Source organism: Eupeodes corollae, chromosome 1 (assembly GCF_945859685.1).
Source record: "Eupeodes corollae chromosome 1, idEupCoro1.1, whole genome shotgun sequence".
In the NCBI taxonomy this organism is placed as follows: domain Eukaryota; kingdom Metazoa; phylum Arthropoda; class Insecta; order Diptera; family Syrphidae; genus Eupeodes; species Eupeodes corollae.
Genome location: NC_079147.1, coordinates 157,941,727 through 157,950,321, shown reverse-complemented (window position 1 = coordinate 157,950,321; position 8,595 = coordinate 157,941,727).

Sequence of the window (8,595 nt, the reverse complement as noted above, 5' to 3'; positions counted from 1 at the left end):
CCTAGATGGCTGAAATTTCAGGATTGTGATCTAGGAATCATTCCCTTTCCATTGGTGTGCCTATCTTTGAATAAGACCAACTCTACAACAAGTTATGGGCAAAAATCCATGTCCAAACTTTAAATGCGAATATCTCGCTTAAAACGCATCTAAAAGGTATCAAAGTCGGCACCTAATGGACAATTTTTGAACTCCAATATTTCTTGATCTAGACCACCTAGATGGCTGAAATTTCAGGATTGTGATCTAGGAATCATTCCCTTTCCATTGGTGTGCCTATCTTTGAATAAGACCAACTCTACAACAAGTTATGGGCAAAAATCCATGTCCAAACTTTAAATGCGAATATCTCGCTTAAAACGCATCTAAAAGGTATCAAAGTCGGCACCTAATGGACAATTTTTGAACTCCAATATTTCTTGATCTAGACCACCTAGATGGCTGAAATTTCAGGATTGTGATCTAGGAATCATTCCCTTTCCATTGGTGTGCCTATCTTTGAATAAAACCAACTCTACAACAAGTTATGGGCAAAAATCCATGTCCAAACTTTAAATGCGAATATCTCGCTTAAAACGCATCTAAAAGGTATCAAAGTCGGCACCTAATGGACAATTTTTGAACTCCAATATTTCTTGATCTAGACCACCTAGATGGCTGAAATTTCAGGATTGTGATCTAGGAATCATTCCCTTTCCATTGGTGTGCCTATCTTTGAATAAGACCAACTCTACAACAAGTTATGGGCAAAAATCCATGTCCAAACTTTGAATGCGAATATCTCGCTTTAAACGCATCTAAAAGGTATCAAAGTCGGCACCTAATGGACAATTTTTGAACTCCAATATTTCTTGATCTAGACCACCTAGATGGCTGAAATTTCAGGATTGTGATCTAGGAATCATTCCCTTTCCATTGGTGTGCCTATCTTTGAATAAGACCAACTCTACAACAAGTTATGGGCAAAAATCCATGTCCAAACTTTAAATGCGAATATCTCGCTTAAAACGCATCTAAAAGGTATCAAAGTCGGCACCTAATGGACAATTTTTGAACTCCAATATTTCTTGATCTAGACCACCTAGATGGCTGAAATTTCAGGATTGTGATCTAGGAATCATTCCCTTTCCATTGGTGTGCCTATCTTTGAATAAGACCAACTCTACAACAAGTTATGGGCAAAAATCCATGTCCAAACTTTAAATGCGAATATCTCGCTTAAAACGCATCTAAAAGGTATCAAAGTCGGCACCTAATGGACAATTTTTGAACTCCAATATTTCTTGATCTAGACCACCTAGATGGCTGAAATTTCAGGATTGTGATCTAGGAATCATTCCCTTTCCATTGGTGTGCCTATCTTTGAATAAGACCAACTCTACAACAAGTTATGGGCAAAAATCCATGTCCAAACTTTAAATGCGAATATCTCGCTTAAAACGCATCTAAAAGGTATCAAAGTCGGCACCTAATGGACAATTTTTGAACTCCAATATTTCTTGATCTAGACCACCTAGATGGCTGAAATTTCAGGATTGTGATCTAGGAATCATTCCCTTTCCATTGGTGTGCCTATCTTTGAATAAGACCAAATCTACAGCAAGTTATGGGCAAAAATCCATGTCCAAACTTTAAATGCGAATATCTCGCTTAAAACGCATCTAAAAGGTATCAAAGTCGGCACCTAATGGACAATTTTTGAACTCCAATATTTCTTGATCTAGACCACCTAGATGGCTGAAATTTCAGGATTGTGATCTAGGAATCATTCCCTCTCCATTGGTGTGCCTATCTTTGAATAAGACCAACTCTACAACAAGTTATGGGCAAAAATCCATGTCCAAACTTTAAATGCGAATATCTCGCTTAAAACGCATCTAAAAGGTATCAAATTCGGCACCTAATGGACAATTTTTGAACTCCAATATTTCTTGATCTAGACCACCTAGATGGCTGAAATTTCAGGATTGTGATCTAGGAATCATTCCCTTTCCATTGGTGTGCCTATCTTTGAATAAGACCAACTCTACAGCAAGTTATGGGCAAAAATTCATGTTCAAACTTTAAATGCGAATATCTCGCTTAAAACGCATCTAAAAGGTATCAAAGTCGGCACCTAATGGACAATTTTTGAACTCCAATATTTCTTGATCTAGACCACCTAGATGGCTGAAATTTCAGGATTGTGATCTAGGAATCATTCCCTTTCCATTGGTGTGCCTATCTTTGAATAAGACCAACTCTACAACAAGTTATGGGCAAAAATCCATGTCCAAACTTTAAATGCGAATATCTCGCTTAAAACGCATCTAAAAGGTATCAAAGTCGGCACCTAATGGACAATTTTTGAACTCCAATATTTCTTGATCTAGACCACCTAGATGGCTGAAATTTCAGGATTGTGATCTAGGAATCATTCCCTCTCCATTGGTGTGCCTATCTTTGAATAAGACCAACTCTACAACAAGTTATGGGCAAAAATCCATGTCCAAACTTTAAATGCGAATATCTCGCTTAAAACGCATCTAAAAGGTATCAAAGTCGGCACCTAATGGACAATTTTTGAACTCCAGTATTTCTTGATCTATACCACCTAGATGGCTGAAATTTCAGGATTGTGATCTAGGAATCATTCCCTTTCCATTGGTGTGCCTATCTTTGAATAAGACCAACTCTACAGCAAGTTATGGGCAAAAATTCATGTCCAAACTTTAAATGCGAATATCTCGCTTAAAACGCATCTAAAAGGTATCAAAGTCGGCACCTAATGGACAATTTTTGAACTCCAATATTTCTTGATCTAGACCACCTAGATGGCTGAAATTTCAGGATTGTGATCTAGGAATCATTCCCTTTCCATTGGTGTGCCTATCTTTGAATAAGACCAACTCTACAACAAGTTATGGGCAAAAATCCATGTCCAAACTTTAAATGCGAATATCTCGCTTAAAACGCATCTAAAAGGTATCAAAGTCGGCACCTAATGGACAATTTTTGAACTCCAATATTTCTTGATCTAGACCACCTAGATGGCTGAAATTTCAGGATTGTGATCTAGGAATCATTCCCTCTCCATTGGTGTGCCTATCTTTGAATAAGACCAACTCTACAACAAGTTATGGGCAAAAATCCATGTCCAAACTTTAAATGCGAATATCTCGCTTAAAACGCATCTAAAAGGTATCAAAGTCGGCACCTAATGGACAATTTTTGAACTCCAGTATTTCTTGATCTATACCACCTAGATGGCTGAAATTTCAGGATTGTGATCTAGGAATCATTCCCTTTCCATTGGTGTGCCTATCTTTGAATAAGACCAACTCTACAGCAAGTTATGGGCAAAAATTCATGTCCAAACTTTAAATGCGAATATCTCGCTTAAAACGCATCTAAAAGGTATCAAAGTCGGCACCTAATGGACAATTTTTGAACTCCAATATTTCTTGATCTAGACCACCTAGATGGCTGAAATTTCAGGATTGTGATCTAGGAATCATTCCCTTTCCATTGGTGTGCCTATCTTTGAATAAGACCAACTCTACAGCAAGTTATGGGCAAAAATCCATGTCCAAACTTTAAATGCGAATATCTCGCTTAAAACGCATCTAAAAGGTATCAAAGTCGGCACCTAATGGACAATTTTTGAACTCCAATATTTCTTGATCTAGACCACCTAGATGGCTGAAATTTCAGGATTGTGATCTAGGAATCATTCCCTTTCCATTGGTGTGCCTATCTTTGAATAAGACCAACTCTACAACAAGTTATGGGCAAAAATCCATGTCCAAACTTTAAATGCGAATATCTCGCTTAAAACGCATCTAAAAGGTATCAAAGTCGGCACCTAATGGACAATTTTTGAACTCCAATATTTCTTGATCTAGACCACCTAGATGGCTGAAATTTCAGGATTGTGATCTAGGAATCATTCCCTTTCCATTGATGTGCCTATCTTTGAATAAGACCAACTCTACAACAAGTTATGGGCAAAAATCCATGTCCAAACTTTAAATGCGAATATCTCGCTTAAAACGCATCTAAAAGGTATCAAAGTCGGCAACTAATGGACAATTTTTGAACTCCAATATTTCTTGATCTATACCATTGGTGTGCCTATCTTTGAATAAGACCAACTCTACAACAAGTTATGGGCAAAAATCCATGTCCAAACTTTAAATGCGAATATCTCGCTTAAAACGCATCTAAAAGGTATCAAAGTCGGCACCTAGTGGACAATTTTTGAACTCCAATATTTCTTGATCTAGACCACCTAGATGGCTGAAATTTCAGGATTGTGATCTAGGAATCATTCCCTTTCCATTGGTGTGCCTATCTTTGAATAAGACCAACTCTACAGCAAGTTATGGGCAAAAATCCATGTCCAAACTTTAACTGCGAATATCTCGCTTAAAACGCATCTATAAGGTATCAAAGTCGGCACCTAATGGACAATTTTTGAACTCCAATATTTCTTGATCTAGACCACCTAGATGGCTGAAATTTCAGGATTGTGATCTAGGAATCATTCCCTTTCCATTGGTGTGCCTATCTTTGAATAAGACCAACTCTACAACAAGTTATGGGCAAAAATCCATGTCCAAACTTTAAATGCGAATATCTCGCTTAAAACGCATCTAAAAGGTATCAAAGTCGGCACCTAATGGACAATTTTTGAACTCCAATATTTCTTGATCTAGACCACCTAGATGGCTGAAATTTCAGGATTGTGATCTAGGAATCATTCCCTTTCCATTGGTGTGCCTATCTTTGAATAAGACCAACTCTACAACAAGTTATGGGCAAAAATCCATGTCCAAACTTTAAATGCGAATATCTCGCTTAAAACGCATCTAAAAGGTATCAAAGTCGGCACCTAATGGACAATTTTTGAACTCCAATATTTCTTGATCTAGACCACCTAGATGGCTGAAATTTCAGGATTGTGATCTAGGAATCATTCCCTTTCCATTGGTGTGCCTATCTTTGAATAAGACCAACTCTACAACAAGTTATGGGCAAAAATCCATGTCCAAACTTTAAATGCGAATATCTCGCTTAAAACGCATCTAAAAGGTATCAAAGTCGGCAACTAATGGACAATTTTTGAACTCCAATATTTCTTGATCTAGACCATTGGTGTGCCTATCTTTGAATAAGACCAACTCTACAACAAGTTATGGGCAAAAATCCATGTCCAAACTTTAAATGCGAATATCTCGCTTAAAACGCATCTAAAAGGTATCAAAGTCGGCACCTAGTGGACAATTTTTGAACTCCAATATTTCTTGATCTAGACCACCTAGATGGCTGAAATTTCAGGATTGTGATCTAGGAATCATTCCCTTTCCATTGGTGTGCCTATCTTTGAATAAGACCAACTCTACAGCAAGTTATGGGCAAAAATCCATGTCCAAACTTTAACTGCGAATATCTCGCTTAAAACGCATCTATAAGGTATCAAAGTCGGCACCTAATGGACAATTTTTTGAACTCCAATATTTCTTGATCTAGACCACCTAGATGGCTGAAATTTCAGGATTGTGATCTAGGAATCATTCCCTTTCCATTGGTGTGCCTATCTTTGAATAAGACCAACTCTACAACAAGTTATGGGCAAAAATCCATGTCCAAACTTTAAATGCGAATATCTCGCTTAAAACGCATCCAAAAGGTATCAAAGTCGGCAACTAATGGACAATTTTTGAACTCTAATATTTCTTGATCTAGACCACCTAGATGGCTGAAATTTCAGGATTGTGATCTAGGAATCATTCCCTTTCCATTGGTGTGCCTATCTTTGAATAAGACCAACTCTACAACAAGTTATGGGCAAAAATCCATGACCAAACTTTAAATGCGAATATCTCGCTTAAAACGCATCTAAAAGGTATCAAAGTCGGCACCTAATGGACAATTTTTGAACTCCAATATTTCTTGATCTAGACCACCTAGATGACTGAAATTTCAGGATTGTGATCTAGGAATCATTCCCTTTCCATTGGTGTGCCTATCTTTGAATAAGACCAACTCTACAACAAGTTATGGGCAAAAATCCATGTCCAAACTTTAAATGCGAATATCTCGCTTAAAACGCATCTAAAAGGTATCAAAGTCGGCACCTAATGGACAATTTTTGAACTCCAATATTTCTTGATCTAGACCACCTAGATGGCTGAAATTTCAGGATTGTGATCTAGGAATCATTCCCTTTCCATTGGTGTGCCTATCTTTGAATAAGACCAACTCTACAACAAGTTATGGGCAAAATTCCATGTCCAAACTTTAAATGCGAATATCTCGCTTAAAACGCATCTAAAAGATATCAAAGTCGGCACCTAATGGACAATTTTTGAACTCCAATATTTCTTGATCTAGACCTCCTAGATGGCTGAAATTTCAGGATTGTGATCTAGGAATCATTCCCTTTCCATTGGTGTGCCTATCTTTGAATAAGACCAACTCTACAACAAGTTATGGGCAAAAATCCATGTCCAAACTTTAAATGCGAATATCTCGCTTAAAACGCATCTAAAAGGTATCAAAGTCGGCACCTAATGGACAATTTTTGAACTCCAATATTTCTTGATCTAGACCACCTAGATGGCTGAAATTGCAGGATTGTGATCTAGGAATCATTCCCTTTCCATTGGTGTGCCTATCTTTGAATAAGACCAACTCTACAACAAGTTATGGGCAAAAATCCATGTCCAAACTTTTAATGCGAATATCTCGCTTAAAACGCATCTAAAAGGTATCAAAGTCGGCACCTAATGGACAATTTTTGAACTCCAATATTTCTTGATCTAGACCACCTAGATGGCTGAAATTTCAGGATTGTGATCTAGGAATCATTCCCTTTCCATTGGTGTGCCTATCTTTGAATAAGACCAACTCTACAACAAGTTATGGGCAAAAATCCATGTCCAAACTTTAAATGCGAATATCTCGCTTAAAACGCATCTAAAAGGTATCAAAGTCGGCACCTAATGGACAATTTTTGAACTCCAATATTTCTTGATCTAGACCACCTAGATGGCTGAAATTTCAGGATTGTGATCTAGGAATCATTCCCTTTCCATTGGTGTGCCTATCTTTGAATAAGACCAACTCTACAACAAGTTATGGGCAAAAATCCATGTCCAAACTTTAAATGCGAATATCTTGCTTAAAACGCATCTAAAAGGTATCAAAGTCGGCACCTAATGGACAATTTTTGAACTCCAATATTTCTTGATCTAGACCACCTAGATGGCTGAAATTTCAGGATTGTGATCTAGGAATCATTCCCTTTCCATTGGTGTGCCTATCTTTGAATAAGACCAACTCTACAACAAGTTATGGGCAAAATTCCATGTCCAAACTTTAAATGCGAATATCTCGCTTAAAACGCATCTAAAAGGTATCAAAGTCGGCACCTAATGGACAATTTTTGAACTCCAATATTTCTTGATCTAGACCACCTAGATGGCTGAAATTTCAGGATTGTGATCTAGGAATCATTCCCTTTCCATTGGTGTGCCTATCTTTGAATAAGACCAACTCTACAACAAGTTATGGGCAAAAATCCATGTCCAAACTTTAAATGCGAATATCTCGCTTAAAACGCATCTGAAAGGTATCAAAGTCGGCACCTAATGGACAATTTTTGAACTCCAATATTTCTTGATCTAGACCACCTAGATGGCTGAAATTTCAGGATTGTGATCTAGGAATCATTCCCTTTCCATTGGTGTGCCTATCTTTGAATAAGACCAACTCTACAACAAGTTATGGGCAAAAATCCATGTCCAAACTTTAAATGCGAATATCTCTCTTAAAACGCATCTAAAAGGTATCAAAGTCGGCACCTAATGGACAATTTTTGAACTCCAATATTTCTTGATCTAGACCACCTAGATGGCTGAAATTTCAGGATTGTGATCTAGGAATCATTCCCTTTCCATTGGTGTGCCTATCTTTGAATAAGACCAACTCTACAACAAGTTATGGGCAAAATTCCATGTCCAAACTTTAAATGCGAATATCTCGCTTAAAACGCATCTAAAAGGTATCAAAGTCGGCACCTAATGGACAATTTTTGAACTCCAATATTTCTTGATCTAGACCACCTAGATGGCTGAAATTTCAGGATTGTGATCTAGGAATCATTCCGTTTCCATTGGTGTGCCTATCTTTGAATAATACCAACTCTTCAACAAGTTATGGGCAAAAATCCATGTCCAAACTTTAAATGCGAATATCTCGCTTAAAACGCATCTAAAAGGTATCAAAGTCGGCACCTAATGGACAATTTTTGAACTCCAATATTTCTTGATCTAGACCACCTAGATGGCTGAAATTTCAGGATTGTGATCTAGGAATCATTCCCTTTCCATTGGTGTGCCTATCTTTGAATAAGACCAACTCTACAACAAGTTATGGGCAAAAATCCATGTCCAAACTTTAAATGCGAATATCTCGCTTATGACGCATCTAAAAGGTATCAAAGTCGGCACCTAGTGGATAATTTTTGAACTCCAATATTTCTTGATCTAGACCACCTAGATGGCTGAAATTTCAGGATTGTGATCTAGGAATCATTCCCTTTCCATTGGT